At 41.6% G+C, this 24,720-nt stretch overlaps 1 protein-coding gene across 3 annotated transcripts in view; it reads right to left on the minus strand.

Annotated features, from left to right (window-relative positions):
* Positions 1–10,430, minus strand: part of TRAF3 (TNF receptor associated factor 3) — a 74,653-nt gene extending 64,223 nt beyond the window's left edge. Inside the window, exon 1 of one of the 3 annotated variants that reach the window (XM_072428541.1) lies at positions 10,318–10,429. The gene's annotated coding sequence lies outside the window, so the exon portion shown is untranslated. Of the gene's footprint in view, positions 1–6,500; positions 10,049–10,317 lie in introns of those variants that run through there. The other 2 variants (XM_072428544.1, XM_072428545.1) reach the window with 2 other exon arrangements.
* Positions 10,431–24,720: the final 14,290 nt, after the last annotated feature.

Below are 24,720 nucleotides of genomic sequence, written 5' to 3' on the forward strand. Positions count from 1 at the left end.
AACCATTTAAAACATCATAGTAACATACAGTTCCCATTAAATAACCGATCTTCAACAACACCCCAACCATCAGATCAACAGGAAAACATATAGTTCCTATCACAATTCAAGTTCTGACAACACCTTAACATCTTACCATGGTAACATTCAGTCCTCATCACAAAACTGATCTTTAAAACACCTCAACTATCAGATCAATATGAGAATAGCACCAATCTTCAATTACCCCTTAACCATTAGGTTCAAAAGAGAAAATACTCCTACAACACCTCAATCGTTGACATTCAGTTTACATCACAGGATCAATGTTTAGAAATTCCACAACTATCAGATTCAGTATTTTCCCCAGACTTTTTTTAAAAGCTTGGTGGGAACAAGCTGTAGGAGGGTGACAGTACCTGTATTGTGACCCAACCTTTCAGTAACCAGCCGCGTGGTGCACGCAAGTAGAAGGGGCTGGGAAGATCACCGATATCAGTAAGAGAACATACAGTTCCCATCACAGCACCAATCTCTAAGAACACCTCCATCATTTATATTATTATGGTACCAAAGAGATCACAGAAAAGATCGTCACCAATACCCCAACTATCAGATCAATATGAGAACATATATTTCCTATCACAGCATTATTCTTCAAGAACACATCAATCATTTTGACCTTCAAGGTAACAAAACAATTCCCATTACAGCAAAAACCATGAAGCAATGAAACTGAAACATCAGATCACCACAAGAACAGTTCTCACCACAACAGCGACCACCAACAACACCTCAATCTCATCATTATTGTAACATACTGTTCCAATCACAGCACCAACAACACCTTAATCATCATACAGTTGCCAATCTCCAATGACACCTCAACCATTGCAACCACAACCCATAGCCACCAATGCAACAGATGTCATTTTTATCATGGGCTAGATTCCGTTTAGACCAGTTTTCCCTGTTTTCTATATTCACTGAGGCACATGAGCTATGCATCATATCTGATTGGCTCCTAATGCTGCCCCCCTCACTGCTATATAGAGGAAATAAAAGAACCTGAATCCAAGTCAGATTCAGGCATCTGAACTAGTAAATGCATTCAACCTGAATTCCAGGATATATATAAAAAACACAAAAAATAATTGCACCTTCATGATAATAAACACAACATTAAAAGGGTTAAACGCTATCAGTAATACGACCTGTAAATGTTTCCCAATTGCAGCAGAGAAATCTCACGTCTCCTGCCCTGCCTTCATCTTTAACATTTTGTTAACTGAATACTGAACTGAATACCTTTATTCTCTACATGCAAATAAATAAAGCTTGGCTTTAAACAAAAAAACAAACACATTTCCACAAAAATATACAAAAAAAATGGGATTAGTATACTGTAGGTTTGAATTGAGAGCTGCTTCTAAATATCAGTGGCTTGTTTTGTACAGGAGCTGCATAGCTTTGGAACATACTGTCCCTTTAAGGAAAATCCCCTAATACTTTCACAAGTACATAGTTATTGCAACACAACTCTCCCAAGCCTACTCACATACACGGTAAATATTTGCTGCAAAGCCAGAGTATATTTGTCACTTCTAAGCTTTGAAGGTCCCTGATTTGAAAAGAAAATGCAATTAAGATATTGCACATTGCACTCAAGTGCAAAATATTCTTGTATGAAATACTTTATAATAGCATGAAGCAAAGCATTGCAGGGGTCCTACATTGTATGTGATAGAGGTGATGACTTGCCTATATGCCGGTACCAAATGAGTGCACCAAATGCTGGGAGAGCAGGTAAGTATTGATACTTACTTTGTAGACCAAGGGAACAATATAAGGCCTATTTCAGACAAAAAATGTGCAGTCACTCCCAAGCATTCCTATACCACCCCAATTATCTTCTGCTACTACCTAGGGCAGGATTTACACTTTTTTCTCCCCTAGGTCAGATAGCTCGTGCTGCTCCTTCTTTCTGCCCAACTCTGTACACCTCTAATAACACCCCCGGTAATGTCAATTTGACAACTTGCAGCTCCTACTCTTGCTACCTGAATCGTGGTAAGAGTCACGTGGGGTTGCTCGGAGATAATATCCCCTGCAGCCCATACTAAATCTTTTCAGATTATTTGGGGAGCCTAGGCTCCTGCTCATGTACAAGGAGGAGGATAAGGGAACAGTATGCCAGGCACAAGGTCCCCAGACAGGGCAGAGACGACAGCTAGAAATCATGAAGGCATTGGTATGGGCTCGAATCCTGCCCCTAGTGGCCTGGGTAGACTTCTGGGAAATCTAGCCTTGCTACTACTCCAATTACTATGCTGTTTCTTTAGTGTCAACTGTAGGGTTTCACAATTGTTTTATGGTGCAGTTGAGTATGGCTGAGGTGCAGAAAAAAAACAACTGTGTGTCCAAAGGCAACTTTTTGCTCCCAGGAACTGTGCTGCATACTGCCGCAATCACGCACAAAAGGTTTACCAACCACTATGGTCACAACTCCAATATGACCCTAACTCTTGCAGTGTGTGCCGATACTGACCAGCAGATTTTTACAGCTGCAGTTGACATTTTTTGAGTGGAGTTGGGTTGCATATCTGGTGTACAGGTGGCCTGCTTAGAACCGATGAGCAAAAAAAAAAGAAAAGGAGAGTACAAGACAGGCTGACTATGTTACTGCTAAATTAATATGTAGTGTTTTAGCAAGTTGTAGCATTAGGTTTTCTTTTTTGTACTGGTAGGAAGAGAAGATAGGAAATTTTCAAACTCATTCATACAAAAATAACTTGTTAAGGGAACAATGAGACATAATGCCAATCATACTGAAATAAAGATTATGGGTTTATACCCTTTAATTGTAAAATAGAAAAACACAGCTGGTATTTGTCTTTTCCGCTCATGTTTTTTTAGGCAGAATAAAATCACTGGGAGGATTTGAATTTTAGATTCATGTTCATTCATAATTGAAAAGCAGCAATTCTGATTTTTAATTGACTGCACTATGTAACAGATGAAATTCATGTATTGTGTTGTTTTAACCATAAAATTTGATTACGTTGGTAAAACCCTGCTTCACCCTGGATGCTGCAAGTATTCCACATTTCTGGGTGTAAAGAACACCTGGCATAGGTGGTGGTTCCTTCCAGCTGCTCTTACATTCCTACAGGATCTTTAAGTAAGTGGAAGAGACCATGGTGTGCCTGTGGGGATATCAGGTATTTAATTCACCCAAATGGTCCAATAAATGCGCGTGCCAAGGAGAAGTTTAGCAGCGGCATCTCCAAAAACAGCTTGCTGATAAAATGAGAACACCAAGTTCTTTTTAAAGGAGTTTTGCCTGGACTACAAGAAGCCATTTCAAAAGCTCATCAATTAGCCACTGCCAACTGTTGGAACCAACAACAATTGGTAATATTATACAACCAGAATAGCCAAAGAAAGCCAAAAAGGGATAACTTGTACCATTATTCTTTCTACCAATGGGTCTCATTTATTAAAGCTCTTCAAGGCTGGAGAGGAAACACTTTCATTAGTGAAGCTAGGTGATACAGCATACCTGGAATGGATCTGGTCCACGATTCAAAACATTTGCTAGCAAATAGAAAATGACTTCCATTCCCAGCTTCACTGATGAAAATGTATCCTCTCCAGCCTTGGGAGCTTTAATAAATCAGACCAATTATGTTCAATTTAATAAGAAGACCTCAAAAAGAAGGTTTTGGCATACACCATAGTGCAATGCTTTAAGACTTTTTTTGAAGTAGGGTGTCAAAATCAAGAACCTCCTTACTTTTTTACGCAAATAGTGACATTTAGAAAGGAACAGAACAAGCTCTAAACCAGTGTTTCTCAACCAGGGTTCCTCCAAAGATTGCTAGGGGTCCTTGTGCAATGAGCAGTTTGATCCTCTCAGGTCAGTTTAGGTGACACCAATGATCTTTTTTGGCTATCTGTAACGGTGACATTCTACCCAATGGCCAGCAATGTAAGAGGAATTCTTCCCACTGACCAGCACACTAATATACCGTGAGCTGTGGATATAGGAATTATAGGAGGGGTTCCCTGGAAACCTGAAAGTTATTTCGATGGTTCCCCATGTTTAAAAAGGTCAAGAAAACTGATCTAGAGGATAAAAAGTTGTTCCTTGCCTAAAGGACCACCAAGTTGCAGTCACATGACTGTCCCAAACTTTTCCTTCACTGTTCTCTGGATTGAAATGCAGCTGCCACTCAGTCTATTGAATGATCTACATTAAGTTCATGTAAGGAGAGTCAGAGTGCTAGCCCAGCTAGGTATTACATTTACAACTGGAGTCTTTAAACCTGGCAGGACAAATCTACTCCTCCTACCTATTGTTTACCTGGTGCATGCTCCAGGGCTGTCATCCTGGCATTAGCTACACTTACATCCTGGCATTAGCTACACTTACCTAGGAAATCACAAGCATGCAGCCAATAAAGACTGAAGAGTTCAAACTTTTCCTTACTTTTTGGAGGATTAGTCATTCTGTAAACCCTGTAAACCAAATCAGCAATGTCAGCTGCTATATTTATGTTTTTTTAGGTTTCCTTTAAGCTTGCTATGCAATTTTTGTTTCACTACTATACAATGTCACACATTGTTCTCCTACCAGAAATCTCATTGCTACGCTTTAAAATTATTATTATTGATAATAATAAACAGGATTTATGTAGCACCATTATATTACTATTATTATTATTATTATTAATAAACAGGGTTTATATAGCGCCAACATATTACGCAGCGCTGTACATTAAATAGGGGCTGTAAATGATAGACTAATACAGACAGTGATACAGGAGGGGAGGACCCTGCCCCAAAGAGCTTACAGTCTAGGAGGACAATCTACGACTATAGGAATGGCTTCAATCTAGGACAATCTAAGACTAAAGGAATGGTTTCAAACGATGCTGCCTGTATAACGGGCTCCACATATCTCCTACCTCTTTTCTTTCACATTGAAATAAGACAAAAAGTATCAGCACCAGGTGGAATTTTAAGAACGCAAAAGAAAAAGATATAAAATACCTTTGGAATGTTATTCAGTCTAGAATTGTTTTTAGGAGTCCATCACAAAAGTTAGCATGGCTGACAATGTCATTATACTAGTGCAGGGATCTAAAGCATGCGTGCAGGGAGGGGAGGAAGCCATACAATGTCATTGCAAAATCATCATGTGGCATGTGCTCAAGCTTGGACTGCCATACCAGGGGATCCTTCATGGGGCCCCTGTTCTCTTAAATACAGAACCCCCCTAATAGACTGTAATTAAAAGCACAATGGATGTCAATAGTTCACCCCTCTATGCCTATAGCCCACTTACATTCATAATTTTTTTTTGAAAAGCCTACCTGATATCACTAAACGTCAGCTGTAGCCCCATCTCCCAAATCCAGAGTAGGCCTGACAGGGCATGCAGGTGTAAGCAAGTGAAAAAATTCACTGGCATTCCCTCTTTGTTCTCCAAGGGGAAAAGCCAACTGCATCAGTTATGAATGTAAGATTTCTGATGATGCCGAAAATGGGTAAATAAATAAATAATGGGTAATAAAGGTGCAGGATTGGGGGCTAGACTGAGAAATAAAGGTGCAGGAACCGAGGCAAATCTGAGAAATAAAGGTGCAGGAACCGAGGCTAATCTGAGAAAGGTGCAGGAACCGGGGGGTAATCTGAGAAATAAAGATGCAGCACCTGGGGCTAATCTGAAAAATAAAGGTGCAGGAACCAGGGATAATCTGAGAAATAAAGGCGCAGGAACCGAGGCTAATCTGTAGTGTATAAGTTTGGCTGATCTGAGGTCTGTAGGTGCAGAAATTGAGGCCCATCTCAAGTCTGAAGGTGTAAACTTTGGATCTGATTTGAGGTCCCAAAATGCAAAAATTGAGCCCCATATTGATGTGTAAAGATCCAGAAATAGGGACAGATCTAAGCTCTGAAAGTGCAAAAATTGGGGTTGGTCTGAAGTGTAAAGCTGAAGCAAATTAGACCCAATCTGAAGATTTAGAAGTTTGAGCTTAGCGGATGTCTAAAGGTGAAAATTTGGGCTGATTTGAGGTCTAAAAATGTACCGTACAGGACCGATTAAAGGTCTGGGGCTGATACAGGAGCTCCAGGCAAAAGAATTGGGGTTGATCCAAAGTTTGACGCACGTGTATTGTCCAATACTTGACAGATAATGTTTTCGATTCCCACAGTTGTGATTCAGACTCCTAACTGTTGGCAAACCAAATTTCCAAGAATCCAGGACCATAGGATGGTCAATGCCAAGGCACAAATCCCCCAGTACTACCAAACATCTGGCAGCATTTCTGATTTACACTTTTAGTTCAAAGTGCAACCTAGATTGCTATCGCTACACCTTTTATTTTATTCAGCAAATGCATTTATTTACATTGTTATCACATTTTCTAAACAGAAAATCTCAACAGAATATTGACAAGCCATAGAAATGTCAACATCACTCAGAAGCTATATTCTTACAAAGCAATACTTACACTGAAAATACTGGTTATGATACAGCTTCAGGGAACAAGTATCAGACGCCAGAGATGGAGAGAAGTAGACATTTCATAACTACCATACTGTTAATAAACGCACTTCATGGTGGATGTTTGTATCCGTTATAGGGAGAATCATCCCAAGTCGTATTGACAGATTTAGTTCATGAGCCACAAAGGTTCCAAAATTTAAAATGAAATCAGCACACGTGTAACAGAGGAATGAAAAACTCAGAAACAGTCAGAGGAAAGAACCCAACATCCTGGAGACAACTTCACGGTGAGTCACCACAGGCAACCTCCTGAAGCAGCCGAAGGATGTCACCAGCTTTGTATTACGGGTTTCACAACACATGTGCTCACAATCTGGTAACAGCCAAAAGAATGACATAGCTTGACGTCTGTGCTAGGGCTGTACAGTCAGCGAGGAAGTATGAGCTGAAGCTTGGCACATTCCACAGCTGACTTTATATCATCTCATTGCTTGCCCAGCGGAGTCATCAAGTCTCCACCTGAACCTCTTCAGAAACATAAAAGGGCAATATCCTTTATAGTACCAGTGTGCATGATATCACTACTTACCAATTCCCCTACTTAATGGTTTATATTCTTCCTGCATGTTGGTCGGTAGAAGAATCATATTGCTTCTATATAAGACAATCAGAGAAAAAAAAAATTCCAGTGTTCTCTCCGGCCCCTTTTAGCTGGGCGCACCACCCGGCACATTTCAGTAACCACCCGGCAGTTTTTGGGTTGTTAAGAAAGACCTGGGTCACAAAACAGAGGCTGCAACCCACCTACAATTTCTTATCACCCGATTCTAGGTTCAACACTACATTCCATATCATGATGCTTCAGAAAAAAGAGAACAGTATCCGTCAATTATCAGAATTGAAGCTTCTATTCTTTTAAAATCGATCAAACAAATCTGTTTCATGAACAAGATCTAGAATGGCGTTCTGTAAATTATAACAGCCCCCCACATATCCCTGTACAGTATCAAATACTTAAAAACTCTTTTGTAGATGATCTATTAACTTATGAACTCATTGCAAATTCAAAAAGGCGCGCTTATCCTTATGCCTGGTACATTAACAATATGATGATGGATATTGGTTTCAGACCACGCACGTTCAGATCCATCATATGAGGCACAGAACGTGGCCGTATCACAAGTCCTGGACACAATAAGTATTATTGCCATAGTTATAATGTACAAATGATTCTCAGGATCAATAATTAGCGTGACCAATATCCCAATTTTCACAGCAGGACCCTGATATTGCTCATCTATTAAAGCGGCGGCGTTGATTTTTTCTATTGATTTTTTTTTTAGAAATGGAAACGGTTAGTTTAGCTGCCAATACAGTGCTGTATATGGCCACCATTCAGTCACACAGACTTTATATACTTTCATATTAGGTAGATAAGCCACATACCACAACAAGCTAATACAATCACATAAAAACAATCACACAACAAAACAAACAGATCATGTTTTCTTTTTTACATTCGGGGTAGGAAAACGTAAAAGTAATTTTATGTAGTACAGTATGATCATTTCAGATTTCTTATACCAAAAATAGGTTCTGCTCACCCCCAGATCAGTATAGAGATCCAAAGGCACACAATGGTCACCCATGCTAAGATAAAAATGTAGACAAGCATCAGTATCTTACAAAAAGTCATACAACCAAACCGTCCTTAAGTACCGATGCCGACAGGTAAAAGGAACTTTTAGTGCCATTAACTGCGGCAAAACCTTCCCATAAACTCATTGTCTATTCTTAGTACCAACAAAGCAGAATTTATATACTTTCTCTTCAAAACTAAAATTAGACATCTCCAGGACCATGTAATAAAGTTTAGAAGATGAATATAAACTGGATCCAACATGACAGAAACAGGAGGAACAAGCAATCAAAAAAAAAAATCAAAATCAGAGGGCCCAAGCCTTTACTACTTCCCACCATTCCATATCTCCCCTCCTATTGTGTGCTACTTCCCCCACCACTTAGATTGTAAGCTCTTCGGGGCAGGGTCCTCTTTCCCTGTCACTGTCTGTCATTTGCAACCCCTGTTTAATGTACAGCGCTGCTTAATATGTTGGCGCTATAAATCATGTTTATTAATAATAACAATTTAAGTGCTTCTTGTGTTTAGGCAGCCAATGAGTGACCGACAGGTAAAAACAGAAAGTACATTTAGCATTTTTTCTGATATAGTTTGTTATTTTTTTTATGTGTATTTATATAGCCCCAAGATATTACACAGTCTGTAGTCACGCCACCCACTCCTTCCATAATCTGATCACATTCACATAGTCGGAGTCAATATGTAGGGAGAAGTCAATAACCCACCAGTATGTTTTTGGAATGTAGGAAACCAATCTGCCCAGAGGAATTTTTCCGCAAACATATGGAGAACATTGAAACTCCATGCAGATTATATCCCGGCCCAATCAGAGACCCGAGTGCATGGTGAGAGCGTGAGAGTCGCCATCCATTGCTATCCGCAGTAATGCGTTACAGTATATGGTGCTGCGCCGCAAGGCGTGGGTATTGTCTAACGCGGAGTGTTGATTGCGCCCTCAGTGATTGCTTCCAGAGACGGTCGGAATGAATGAATGTTGTACAGACAACGCTAGTCTATTCTATCCAAATAACAGGGCGAAAGGAAGATGCCCATCTGCCTATAGTAAACAATAGCAGTCGTTGCCAGTCAGTCTTTGTCTAGTAGAGCAATCTCACTAATGTCGTGAGATTGCTGTACTTATATTAGTTTTTTTTTTACCCAAGACATAACATAAATGACCAGAAAATCTAGCGCCTGTACAAAACTTTGCTGCATTCGGGTGCAATTTATAAAGGAATGGAATAACGCACTGCTAACGCATTTAATGCATGGGCATTACTGCCCAAAACGGATCAGAGAAATGCAAAAAGCCCCTCAATGCTTTGACCTGATCACCTTTACCTGTGCATTAGGTAAAAAGCAACCCGTCCCAATCTACGCAATCCAATAGGAAATCACGAGATCCGTGCTTACAGTAGCAACCAAATGGAGCAGTCTGTGATCATGTGACACTGTTTGCTACTCGTGTAGTTTACTCCATAGAGAGCCATCAGTTCTGTTTATTGATCACCTACAACACCAAGCGTGCTGGCAAGCGGAATTTATCTCTAAACCTTCCGTTCTGCTGTAGTCCAATGCGGCGTCCACCATCAAATATAACAATCAGCTGTGTAGGTTTGCCCGTTTTTAGCCCACAGCGACAAACTGACCACAATGAATCCATCTGTAGTGTCATGCATTCAATATATTAAGGCCGTTCTCTACCATCAATGATCAAAATGCCGCGCATGCTGCGATTTTACAATCTGAATTCAAAGTAAAACAAAGTAAAACAAACTAAAAAAAGATACGCAGCATTTTTTACTATTGCTGGACCCTTTGGAGATTTTTAGTCAACGTCCCCCGGCCAGAACCAAGCCGTGACCCAACAACAGAGACCAGCCACAGACAAAAGTCACCGCAACCCACACATATGACACATATGACACCCATGATACACATCATACACAACACAACAATGGCTGCCTGCAAGTTTTTGTTCTGCAAAAGGGGTTCAAAAAGAGACCCCCCAGCCCCCCAGTATTAGTTCTTCCCACATATAGACCCCCCAGGACAGAGAAAAGTCAGGGAACAAGCATGGTGGGGTGTAAGGGAGGGCAGGAGAAGGGGGGACAGGCACCAAAGCAGCAGCACCCCCTTCTCCCCACACTGACAGGATGGCATGTTGCATGCTACTTACACAGAGCTCAATGCAGCAGCCACTTCTGTCGGTTTGCTGGGCGAATGTAGACTGATTCACTTAACCCTCCATCCATTGCACGCCGTGCCCGCCCCTTCAGCTGGAAAGTCCCTTTCTACTTCCTCTGCTATGGAAATCCCCTGAAAATGCTGCCAACTAGTGGCCAGCCCCGGAACTGACGGTCACAGCTGTTTGATACATTGTAACATTTCAGGCTGCAGCAAGACAGAGAGATCCTGAGATCAACTAGATACATTGTATAGCATTGCACAGAAGAATTTAAAATGCATATATAATGAAATATATTTCGAGGGTTTCTTGCTCATTATAGATGGCTGGCAGGTTAAGAAACTCAGAATTCATCTTGTCTCTACAGCACTGTTAAAATCTCCCTGGAATCTTTTTGTTAACAACATGGCTATGTGACCCTCATAGGGGTTGCCTTTGATTCCCCACTCTTCTTTTGAATATCTCCAGGTCCTGGCACCTGCGCAGCATTTCCAAAGTCCACCCCTACCTCTCCTGAGACCACCAAACTCCTTGTACACGCTCTTACCATTATTATTATTAATAAACAGGATTTATATAGCGCCAACATATTACGCAGCACTGTACAATAAATAGGGGTTGCAAATGACAGACAAATACGTGACACAGGATGAGAGGACCCTGCCCCGAAGAGCTTACAATCATCTCTCCTGTACCCCATACACAGCCTTCCCACCTACCTACCCCATACACAGCCTTCCCACATACCTTCCTACCCCATACACAGCCGTCCCACATACCTTCCTACCCCATACACAGCCTTCCCACATACCTACTCCATACACAGCCTTCCCACATACCTACCCCATACACAGCCTTCCCACATACCTACCCCATACACAGCCGTCCTGCATACCTACCCCATATACAGCCGTCCCACATACCTTCCTACCCCATACACAGACCTCCCACCTACCAACCCCATACACAGACCTCCCACCTACCAACCCCATACACAGACCTCCCACCTACCTTCCCCATACACAGCCTTCCCACCTACCTACCCCATACACAGCCTTCCCACTGCTCCTTTTCCGCTGCCTTTCTTTGCAACTCTCCACATTGGCTTCCAGTTCACCTTAGAATCAAATTCAAGCTCCTGTGCTTTGCCTTCAAATCCCTCCACAGTTCTTGTCCCACTTACCTTTCTAACCCGATAGAAAAATACTCCCCCAGCTGCTCTCTTCACTCCTCCAATGACCTACTAATGACTTCCTCACTTATAACCTGATCAGACTTTTCTAGAGCTAGACCAACTCTCTGGAATGGTCTATCAGTCTCGTTTGAAACAGCACTCAAAACCCAACGCTTCAACCTTACCTACCTGTCTTGTTCTGTCTCTTAAAACCCTCACTACTTCCCACCATTTCATAAATTTTCCCCACCTCTTAGATTGTAAGCTCTTCTGGGCAGGGACCTCTCCTCCTCCTGTGTCACTGTCTCTATCTGTCTGTCATTTGCCATAATGACAGCACTGTGTAAATGTTGGTGCTTTAGAAATAGTTTATTAATAATAATTTCAAATTTGGATTTTTAACTAGGAAAAGTCAATCTCCAGGTAAAGCCCCATCGTTCAATGCACATCATAGTCCGCACCCTGATTGGATATTCAGAATACAAAATAAAACCAGCCATTGGCCCTGATTTATTAAAGCTCTCTTAAGCTACGTACACACTTCCAATTTTTATCGTTGGTAAACGAACGACGAACGATCCTGCACGATATCTGCGAACGATCGTATGGCACCGATCCTGTACATACAGATAACAACACGATCGTTCAAAGATATTGTACACACGATGGATGCGATCGTTTGAACATTACAGGAAGTGAAGTGCACCACAGGAAGTGAGCGAACGTTCGTTCACCGCGCATGCTCAGACCATGGACGATCACTGAACAACCGTACACACGATAGATGGTCAACGATCGTCGTCCAATCCGATCCGCCGGTCCGGTCGTTCATTTCCAAAGACTATCCTCGTTCGTCGGCGTCGTTGGTTACTTTTTTTACGAACGATTTTTCGCCAATCGGTCGTTCGTCGTTCATTTCCAACGATAAAAATTGGAAGTGTGTACGCAGCTTAAGGCTCGAGGGAAAATGCTTTCATCAGTGAAGCTGGGTAATCCAGCAATCCTGGAATAGATTTGCTAAAAGCCATTAGCTATTTGTTAGCAAATGTTTTCAATCCTGGACCAGGCTCTGCATGCTGCACCCTATGGCTGTTTAAGCCATTTCTAGCAAAAGCCTCCTGAACAGAACTCAAATCTGATCCGACAACAGGACCAGCCAGAGACAAGTGCCAACAAAACCCAAACACAAAGCACCGCCCTAGCATAGCTCCTACTCCATGCATTACACAGTCTGCACCTCTTCTAGGGGTGTCTGTTCTGGCCCAACTCCTTTTCTCTCCCACCCCCCTATTGTATAGTATACAATAAGAATACCATATTGAAGTGAACATTGAAATGTCCTCTACTAAATGTGTAGAAGTGACCCCTTATATTGGGGGAAAATCACAACTGACATTGGTGGTCAGTACAGGTGTGAGATCGAGACCCCTATAAGGAGGAACTCTGGTTAAAATATGAATGTGAGTTGGAAAGCATCAAAGCAGAAAGGTCTGAATGGGTCCTAGAGCTGGGTGTGAATGTAAGTTAGGACAAGTGTGAATTGGGCCTATTACTGAATCTGAATGTAACCTAAAGCTAGGTATGAATGTGACCTGGTTGGGAATGTTCCAAAGGCTGGATAGGAATAGGGTCTAAGTGTGAATGGGCACTAAAGCTGGTTGTTAATGGAACTTATGGATGGGTGTGAATGCAGCTAATGTTGGGATAAATGGGCCCTAAGTCCAGGCTTACACTGTTTCACTAAATCGCAGGTTTTGTGTTGGTGCATTGCAGTACTATTCATTCTTTATGGCTCCTAAGGGCACCGTGCCAATGCACCTGTATTGCAGCGCACCATAAAACCTGGTACCACCATGTATTGTGCACACTTGTGCCTTTTACAGTGCTATTTTGGTGCATTAGGCAGCCCTTTAAATAGTAAAGACAGAAAATACCTGCCCAACTTCCAGATATACACTCAGTCCTGTTGAGAGCTGACAACACGCAGCTTTTTTGTGCATTAAGAGACATTTCAACGCAGACCCAACCACTCTCATTTAAGTGAATAGGAGAAGCTGCGAACCATTTTTTTGCAGGCATCTGCAACAAATTACCACGTGGCTCTAGAAAGAGTCATGTTGCTTTTGGACACGCTTTTGCATTTAGATGAACCGCAGGCACAACTTTGTGCAACCCATGTGTTACCTGCAGTGCAGTTTGCCACTCTTGGGTGCACAGCAGCAGTTTGCAAGGTGCCAGTGGCCAACCAAGCTAAATGAAAGGGGTGTAAATATGTGTTGTGCTTTCTTTTTAAATAAAGGAGTTTTCCTTTTGTCGGGTTTGTGTGTTACTCTACATTTTTATCTCTTTTTCCCTGGGTGAAGGGGCGGATATATGGGGGATATATGGGGATCCCTTTCAAGCCCCTCCGACAAACGTTAATACTCATTTTAGGGGACAGGATATAGAATAGAAGCTCTGCCCCTCAACTAACCTCCTAATTTTGAGGTCAGGAAGTATGAACAAGAAGAAGGGAACAGAAAGAGGGGAGTCCAAACACTCCCATCTTGGGAGTCCAACACTCCCAAGAACTCCCATTTTGTTTCCATTCCTGGATAGGGGACTAATTCAAATATAAGGTGGTTCCCACACCAATTACAGCGGAACCAAAGCTCAAAAAAATGAGCAGACAAGTTCTTTATTTCAGAAGGGACATCACTTGTCAATAAACTTACCTGCCCGATTCATTTTAAATACACTCACCTGTCCTTGCCCCATTTTGGGCACCGCCATCTGTACCCAGTCCCCTCCCCTTGGTTCCAGATCTTTTTGATTGGCCAGGCTGGAATTATGTCATTCTTAAGGATTTTTTCTTATTTATTTCGACAGCCTGGCATGTTGGGTATGATGTATAAGTGCAGCTCAGTGTACATTACAAAAGAAGGTTGCAATTATGCAGGTAGGGTACATCACCTGTCCCTTCTGTAATCAAGAGACCTGTTTGCAATGAAAGGGTACAGAGGAAAAAATATAACTGTATTTCTTAAGTAAAATGAGAAACAGAAAAAAAATTACCCTGGAGCCTCGTTATTGACCGAATGCAAATATTTACACAGATAGGCCAGTGTCACCTAAGCACGTCGCAGGAAAAAAATATCCGGAGCGGTGACACATATCTGCCACCCGCAGCATTTTAGGAACCCGATATACCGTATTGTAGGAGCCAGACTTTCTTTGAGGATCATCCCCATGCTGGTGCAAGGGAAGGGGGGAGCACAACCAGGGTGGCGCCAATTCTGGGTTTCCCAGCCGCCTCTCATCCTCGGAGTGCACTTATCCTGAGAAATAAATAAATAATCAGAGCCAGATTAAATGCTGTAATTAGAGATTGGCTTCCCTATCGGGCCGGCTCCTCGTTATTTAAAGAAATATCCTTCCACGCCATGCCAAATGTCTGCGTAAACACTCCGCGTGATTCCACTCGCTTTCTTCTATAAAAATGGGGCCGGTTTAAAGAGGACCTGTCACTTTGGAAGTATGTTTTTATAACAATTAATTGGATGCATTTTATGAATGTTTCTTTTAATTTTCACAAGCCAATCATTGTACAGAAACACAGCACAGACATTCCTAGGTACATAGGACATTACCTGTACTGCCTTGCTTTGGTATGACATTGTACAGCGCAACAGGATATGGTGGCGTTATATAAAAAATCATGAGAATAATAGGAAATATTATTATTTTCACTCTCCAAGCAACAAGTAAAAAGTAATAAATCCAATCTCCAGCATTTATAAATTGGCCCTTGCTTCAATACTCACCTACTACCCTCTGCGTCACTCCTCTGATGCTGATGACTTCCTGCAAGCCCTGGGCGTCAAGGACCCACCCCCTAGGGAAATGTCATGCCTTGGACTCAGAGAATGCTGCCTCTCTCTGCAGCACTGAGGACCTACCTACCAACGGATGTTGAAGATGATAAAGAGGACCTGTCATGTTATGGAATTGGATTACAGAGCTGTGGAAAGATCTGTGTATTAAAAAAATGTTGTGGGGGGGGGGGGGGAGGGAGCAAGGGGGTTGGATTAAAAAGACTTTAGGCAGAAATAGAAGATGCAAATGACCGTGTCTCTACTTATTAGGTACATAAATGTTACTTAGTATCAGACTCCTGCAGTCCTTGTACAGCAGACTTCAGAGTGGGGGAGAAAGAAGCAGCACAAGGAGCCAATGAGCTGTGCTGTTGTCCTCATATGTGAACATGCTAGAAAAGCTCATGACTTCTCTGCTTTTCCTTTCACTGTCCATTCACAGGCTGGGGGAGGGAAAGGACTCATAAGTGTAACATAACTGCAGCAGAGAAAAATCAAGTCTATGCCCTGTCAGATAAGGCTGTGTGGAATGGAATAGCTGCAAAAATCCCAGGACTAGATGGACAGTAGGTAAAATAACTGCCATACATAGTATTTAGCTTTAGCCTGAAGCGTAATATTTAACCATGTCAGGCTTTTTGTGGACTGTGTCCCCATTAACCCCTTCCTGTGTAGTTTCACAAGAAATGCAGAACAGGTCAAATCTTCTGAGAATTCTATTACAAGAGAGCCATCTAGTAGGATGTTGCTGCCCTGCATTCCACAGGGTTCCTCCTGGGAGGATGGTGATTTTATCATCACCTAGCCATCATGGGTGTACCTGTACAGATGTGAAATCATCCATGCCTAAGTAAATTTCCCATTTTGCACAAAAACATCCAAAAAAGATAAGTGAAAAAAATAATAAAATGATATGGCTAATGGTTGAGCAGTGGATCCTCGGGGGAGGAGCTTAAAATCCAGTTTTGTCTTGTAAACTCTACCTAAAACCACAATAAAAGTAATATATTGCAGCTTACCAGTCCTTGGATGTGTCAACTTCACACTCAGCACGGCCAAATGAGTCTAATCAGCGCATATTAGGCTGCAATATTTTAGGGCTTGCATTCCTTATTAGCCAGCAGCACAGAAGGACTCGCCTTTGATCACTCACACAATAAATATAATTAGAGCTGACGTTCCATTTCCAAGTGCAGATCACATGTGATACTGGCGGAAAAAATCAGGTTGGGTTGTCTGCCCTCAAGAAATAGAAATCATGTGACCACGTCAGACTCTGTAAAAAGCAAAATTATTTTTAAAGGGGGGGATCAGCGAGGGGGCAGGAAAGCCCCCTCTATTTATGTTAAGCCTGGGCAGTTTTAGTAGCAACTGACACTTTGTCGTAACAGTCGAGGTCACTAATGTCACCAGCAAAAAATAAAAGGAATTTCTATTTTTAGGGAAAAGACCGGAGATATATTTACAAAAATCACAAGGGCGACTATGGGGTCACAGATTTAAAGGAACACCCCAGTCCAGGACTGTCACCAAAAATGTATGGGCCCTATACTAGGTAAACTTTCTTGGGCCCCCCCATGACTAAAAGTTTCAGCATTGCAAAAGTCAAAGTCAAGGTCTTTTGATCAGGGCCCGGTATAGCAGTACCCCTTGTCCCATTCCTGATGCCGGCCCTGCTCCTTCTCCCTGATCTCTGGTCCTTCCAGGTAATCTGTATCCATATCCGCTAAACTGTCCTAAATTTTAAAGTGCCAAATCCAGGCAAAGGGTTCCAGGGTTTCAAAAGCGGCCCACTTTAGAGAATCATGTGATCTGAGGCTGTATCCCTTCCATGTTGCAAATAGAGCAAATTCAGAATAAATGTAAAACTGAACTCCAGGCAACCAACCAACAACCAACCAACAAATAAGAGCTGCAGTGTCCATGGGAGTTATTTTGTTTTGCTATTCTGTTAATTGCATTTTGATGACGTTTGTGGCACATGTGTCAAACACCCATTAGTAAGTGTCCCTCTTACCTCTGCTAATAGATTTGTATTTTTGCCCACCCAGTTCTTGGTTTTCATATCCCTGTCACACAGCTCAGTCCTATCTGGACAGGGAACTGATCTTCTCTGCTGCAGTTTTACTGTCACTGTGCTGCCTGCTCCTGTCAGCATGCACTCTGCTCTGAATCACACCGGATTGGCTGCTTTACCTTCCCTCTCTTTAAGCTCTGCTGGACACACACTGCAAAATGGTGATAGCTGGTCATATTCCCGCCCTTACACTGAATTCTTTTTTATAAAAAGAAGCACTGGGGGATCTGTAAGAGAGGGGGTTTAAGTGTCATTTTTAAAGAGCAGCATGTGCTACATTTCTGTGCAATGTGTTAGCCAGCCCCAAAAAATGTGTTGACAAAATGCATGGAAAAGCATGTGCATTTCAGGAAAAACTGTGCATGGCCACAGGGGGTACAGCCCTAAGGGTTTTGTTATTTTGCAGAATGGGGTTTTTATTTTTCTGTCTGGTTTAGTTGCAAATTTGTCTTAATGGGTTTTGCAGCAACATTTTGGCATTTCCTTGGAATGCAGCTTTAAAACCATAAACTGCTAATCATTCCCATATATGTACTGTATATAGTTACATAGCAGCAGTATATGACAAGTTCAGAGTCAGTGACACTGCAACAACAAGGCGTCCTGTTTGCTGCACGCGCAATATAGGGAACGTTTATGGTCACTGGAAGAACAAACGTCAAAAAAATAGAAAAAAAAGACAGCGACCTTTGTTTTATAATTGTCCCAGGACCTTAAAGAACCTTTCTGATGGGACTTCCCATGTGCAGATAAGCATGCGGAGGTGACACAGGACACAGGCAGGAGACTAGGACATGCATGGCTGCTGAAAATACAAGTTTACATCCAATCTGCTATGAACTGGATTGTATTGGTGGGAAGAAAAAAAAACAAATTTAAAGGAAACCTGTGCTGTGTCAAAGCAATAGACTGCCATTAATGTTGGCTCTACTAGCAGTGCATGCTCCCTGACTAATTGCATGCATTAAAGTCGATCAGGTAGGTGTTTATTGGACAGGTGATGTCTTTTCTGCAAAAACTGCTCTTACCTGCCTGATCGTCACCCATCCGTAAAATTGCGTTTTGTTACCAGGGATACCCAGCAATCTCAGCTTCTCCTGCGCAAGCTAGGAAATGAATGAACTCCTGCATGCATGCGCAGGAGTTGCATCATCTTAGCACGGACAATCAAGATAGCCAAAGATTGGAATGCGGAGGAGAAGAAAGAAGAGGATGGCGGTGACCGGGAAGAAATGGGCTATCAATGGGTTTAATTCAGCTTAGGGGCCCAGTCGAACGTTTTGGGGTGCAGTAATGCATCTGTTAATAAGCATACCTGTTGTATGTGTGCTGCATTGCGGTACAATTGATTGTGAATGTCACTTAAGTGTACGGTGCAGTAGAGCCCAATGCACCTTAACGCAAATATTCACACTGTGGTGCGCTGTTGGAGTTTTTTTAATCTGTTATGGTATATTGGAAGTCCATTCTAATGGGTTGCTGCAATGCATGCCAAAATGCGTGCCATAGTGCACCCCAACGGTGTTTATTAGGATAAGTAGATCATTGGCTCCTCTTCCTCCCAGGTGAAAACATCGGCATATGACCACCTACAGCATTCACATGGGTAGGAAGAGGAAGCTCAGCCCCAAGCAATCTTAATACTGCATCCAGCTTTTACCTTCTAAGCTGCTGGTGGCGCCGCTTTTAATGCGAACACATGGAAATACCTGCCCATCCCCAGGAGCTACAAATCAGTTTGGTGCTCATTTAAATTATTAACCTGTCAGAGTTTTCCTAAATATAGTACAGCATATATAAAATTTCCCCTGTGCAGGGTGTGCTGAAGTTATTATCTTGTATTTATATAGCAGCGACATATAACATAGTGATGTACAAAGTCCATAATCATGTGATAGTGTCGCTCAGAGGAGCTCACAAGCTAATGACCCTGCCATAGTCATATGTCATTAACACAGTCTAAGGCCGATTTTGGATAGGGCCCAACTAACCTACCTGTATGTTTTTGGGATGTAGGAGGAGGCGGGAGTTCGGGTAAAACATACAATCTGCATGCAGGGAGTCCAGGCCAGGATTTAAATCTGGGACCCCATTGCAGCAAAGTGAATTCTTTCTATTTTAACTTTAAAGGCCATTGCAAAAAAATGGATCCCTTTACCAGAATCCGAAAGACAAAACAATTAAATACACAAGAGAAACACAAATACTGGCAGGGTGTGATCAGCCAGCGCTTTGATTTACAGAGCTCTGGCACACTGCATGAAAGGTGACGCTATTTCTTAATTACGAAGACATCCTCCCTTATCTACATTATGGAATAAACCAAGCAGCAGAGAACTCCTACAAGTTTCTTTCAATCTGTACAATATTTGAGTGCAGGGCTGGTATAATACTGGACCGAGGGTTCTATGACCCCACATGACCCTTTTGTGGTCACATACTGGTTCCAAAGGTTCAAACATTTATTTAATCCTCAAGAACAAAATACAGTAATCCAACACGTTTCACGAGATGGAAGGTCCTTCATCAGGGTCTAAACTGCTGATCTCAATGGAACGTCGAAGGGGGAAGCCATATTTGCTCATTACCTGAGCAGGTGCTGCTTTGCAACACAACACAAAGGTTGCACTTTACCGCTACATTTCACAATGCAAGTCTATGCAGTCGGCTGATCACACCATGTGACTGATAATCTCATGGATGCAGAAAGAGTAATTGCAATGAAAAATACAGCACCATCTAGTAGACAGTCTACAAAAACACAGCAAGCATGTATGTAACATGCAAAAGCCACAAACTTGTTAAAAATAATTCGTGTCCTAACAGCACAGATTCTTGTTTGCAGAAAGTAATTTTGGCTAACAGAGCCATCATTTGTACCCCCCAGAATTACAAGCACCAGGCTCTTGCATGGGATATACCAGGACTTTTTCTTCCCTAAGCAGCTAGTGGGCATCAGTTACACCAGTCTGCCATGAAATATGAAATTCACACAGATTATGCATCAGTTTAAAGACCAACACCAGGTTCACCACCATCCAAAGAGCGACCCCTACCTGTCACCAGGCATACTGCACCACCCAATTACATTCCAAAAAAACGTTTTATTATTTTTACCCAACAGAGAGCATTTCACATAGTACTTATTTAATCAGCGCTGACACTAATGACTTGGCTTGGCAAAAGTCATTTCAATCAACCAGTTACAATTAATTTATGTATAATGCTCTCATCCCCATATCATTTCAATAAAAAAAAATTTAAAAAAGAGAAAGAAGAAAAACATTATTTTTAATATTATTCACCTTTTTAATGGCTGCACCATTTCACAGGCATAGAAAAAGTCCATTTCAGAATCAGAGGATGTAAAAATTCACTTTAGGTTTTTTTTTTAATGATTATACATAAAATATTCAGATTTTTACATAGGGGTGCACAATTTACTACAAATAAAATTCAGAATAAGCTGTTTTTTTGCAGCCATAGGACACATCCTGTATTGGTAATGATGGAATGCGAGGAAGTCTGATCATCAACAGGCAATAAAAATAGAGAATGGAATATTGGCAGATCCCATGTGGTCACATTCCTGCCGGATGATCGTACAAAATCCTTTTATTTCTTATTATTTATATAAGTCACAGAATGGTTTCCTCTTTTTTTTATGGATGACACAGCATCCGGATTCTGCAACACCGCTCGCATACCATGCCAAAATATGACAAATCCTAGGATCATGCTACTGTTGGGAATGCCGGTTACATACCTGATACTTCACTTGTGGATAGGCTGCATGTGTGCTAATCTGGATACTTTTTCTCGGCTGAAATCCACATTATTATTATTAAAAAAATATATAGATATATTTTTGACACATATATACTAAAAATTCTAAATCCTTATAATATACATACATACACACACACACACTCATGCCAGGGGTGCAGTTACAGCACATTGTGTGCCAATCCAATCTAGCCAAAAAAGCTCACAAATACCCCCAAAAAAGTGCCCTCTTGTCTATGCCAACCAACAACCCCTCCAAGCCACACAGAGGTAGACCTGGCACACACTGTATTACCCCCCTTTCCCTACAGGATGTAATGCCAGAATGGCTCTCCGCATCCATCGGTGCCAACATGGGCACTGCCAACTGCAGCAAAAAAAAGCGAAAGAGCCAGACTCAGCAGTGCACACTACAGGCAAAACCAATGCAAGTAGGCAAAGATGGAATGTGAAGACCATGCAAAGCAGTTGATTTTCCTCTAGTGCCACCCACCTGCCATTCACAAACACACGCATCGAGAAGGTCAATGGATGTGTGTGCCCCACTGCACACCTACCTTTTCCTCACTTTGCTAAATTCAGTGCTGGCACTTAGCACCAGAGATCCTGGCTCCATTGTCAGGAAAAAAACAAATAAAAATAATTGCAAATTAAATATGAAGGCAGTGGTGATTGCAATCTTGCTGGCACAGTGTTCTGTGATCTGGCTGATCAGGTAGGTGTAAGAAGCAGCAGCCACATACTAGTTGCTCAGAAGGTACCATGGCATCTGCAGGCTGCATGGAGGAAGGAGCTGACCGCAGTGCTGAGGTCACAGCAGCCACATCTGCAGCAGATGCATGCCCTATAGCAGTCAGCATAGCACCCACACATAGCCCTGCTGGGCTGAGGAAGGGGGTGGAGTGCCATAGCTGAATAGGGGTATTGATTGCATAAATGAATTTTCTCAAAGGATGCTGAGCAGAATTCAGCCAGGGCTCCCCCTTTTTGGAGAACAATGGTGGAATCCAACATTGCAAAAAAAAAAAAAAAAAGGCAGGAGGCTGTAATTCTGCAAAGCATCCTCTCTATGTGCTGGGAAGGGTATTTCAGATATGTAGTGACAATGTACCACTAGCTGCTGCAGCAGGTCGGGTAAGGACAGCATGGATTGTTTAGAAACATTATTACTTTTATTAATATACATTTTTTGCTGCAAAATACTTTTTGTCACCATTTAGGATTGTCATTCATATATATATATATATATATATATATATATATATATATATATATTTATATATAATATAATATAATATAATATAAGAAGCCAACAACCAATAAAAAAAATGGAAGGTAGGGATTCAGCATACCAGCAAGCAACAGGTTTTTGTTTTTTTTTTCATATGGCAATGTTTGCAACTGCAGCCCTAAGAATGGAAATATGGGCCACATGAGTTTCAGCGATCTGCCATGGGCACAATAGCGGTCCCAGCCTCTCCTATTCAAGTGAATGGCGGATGATGCGGATATTTAGTGCACATGGCTGCGCCGATCATGGCATGGTTCCTAAAGGTGGTGTCGCTTTTTGGTCGTCGTTTAGAGATTCTAACCTTGTTATGCGTGATGCAGTTTTGCCTTCTACACCCCAGAGCTGCTATGTGTGTGGTTTTACACCACAAATGTGAAAGAGCCCTATGGGCGCTCATAATAATTAGCTATGGAACTCAAAGTTTCTGTGTTTGGGCACAGGGTGAGATGGGTGAATGATACAGAGTGGGTTAAAGTGAATGTACATTTAAAACATCACTAGTAACTTTTCTGGAGGGTTAGGTTAGCAGGTGGAGGGTGATCTTTGTTTTGTCTCTATTTCTTTGGGGGGATTTTTTTTTTAATGAAAAAAGCAAAAAAACAAAGGGTGAAGGGTATCCTAACAAATTGTGGGGACCCCCCGGCTGTCATCTGAACAGGTATCCTCAATTATCCTCAACTTTTGCTCCGCTGACAACTGTACAATAGTCCCCCTCCCATACTTATATAGTGGGGACACAGACAGCAATAACAAAACCAGATCAGGACTCAAATCCTTTTTTCTGTTCAACAGTTAGGAAGCAATAGTTTTGGGTATACATACACCTAAATGAGTGTTAATGATTTAATTAGGGGTTGGGTTAGTGTTGCAGTGAATAATTTGGTGGTTTAATTTCACATTTGTTGCTGGTTTCAGACACAGGGCTTGGATTGGGGAGAAGGGGGGCATTGCAGCGTAAAAGTGGGCTCAGTATTAGACGTTTTCCATGTTGTCTCCCTCCCTTACAGGAAACTCTTATAGTACAAAATATGCAAAGAAAACACCTCTGCCGCATCCCACGTTCCATGGATCACAAAGAATGAATATGCAGAAAGTGATTCATTAAACCCACACCTGCGTTTTAATATACTGCAAATGTATGATCTGCAAGATGAATTCAAGGTAATTTATAAAATGTTTAACAGTTAGAGAATACTAATTTTTGCATTAAGCTAGGTATATATAGTATTAGACCAATAAGAGTATCAAAGAGGCACTGAAAAGCGGAATGGTTATGTGCATGCAAAGTAATGGAGTTGAAGTTGTTGACTTAGCAAAGTGAGTTTTGACTGTTTAAGGGATAATTCATATATCTATTCTTCAACTGAATGTTGAAAGGTGAGGAATCTTTACTTGTAAATAACTGGGAAGCTGAAGTCTTTTGAGCTTCACTTCAGTCACTTGGCTAAATTATTTACACCTTGCAGGGTAATAATTCACTTTGCTGAGTAAACAGAATTCCTTTAATTATTCAGCCCGATTGGGCCTGGTTTATTAAAGCTCTCCAAAGCTGGAGAGGATAGACTTTCATCAGTGAAGATGGGTGATCCAGTAAACCTGGAATGAATTTCTTAAAAGTCATTTGCTATTTGTTACCAAATGTTTTCAATCATGGACCAGATAGATCCATTCTTGGTTTGCGGAGTCACCCAGCTTCACTGATGAAAGTAAATCCTCTCCAGTCTTGGAGAGCTTCAATAAATCAAGGCCAATGTGTCAGTGTCAAACTTCTGGGTTTGTATTACTTCTCCTAGAGATCACAGTCATCCAGAAAGAAGAAGCCATCTTTGTTTACCCATCCTGCACAAAAAAACTCACAAATGTAAAATTGGAACTGGTCATTGTTTATTCTGTATATAACAAAACCAGATTTTATTTAAAGCATAACAAGACAATCTTTTATTTAAAGTAAAAAAATTGTTTGTGTTTTTTTTTTTTAAAGTGTGCAGCACCACCCCCCTTAATTCTCAATTGCCTAGGCAATCAAGAATGAATGGAATACCTACGTCATGCATCCCGGGAGGGTCTTAGCTGCTCTTTCTGCGTATGCCCAAGATTCTTGGTGATGCACGTGCAAAGCCCTTTCATCAATAGAAAAAAATTACTGCGCATGCGTGAGATCAGCAAGTTTTTTACCAATCTATGTTACCCTATCTCGCGCCCACACAGTGTA

Source organism: Pyxicephalus adspersus, chromosome 12 (assembly GCF_032062135.1).
Source record: "Pyxicephalus adspersus chromosome 12, UCB_Pads_2.0, whole genome shotgun sequence".
Taxonomy (NCBI): domain Eukaryota; kingdom Metazoa; phylum Chordata; class Amphibia; order Anura; family Pyxicephalidae; genus Pyxicephalus; species Pyxicephalus adspersus.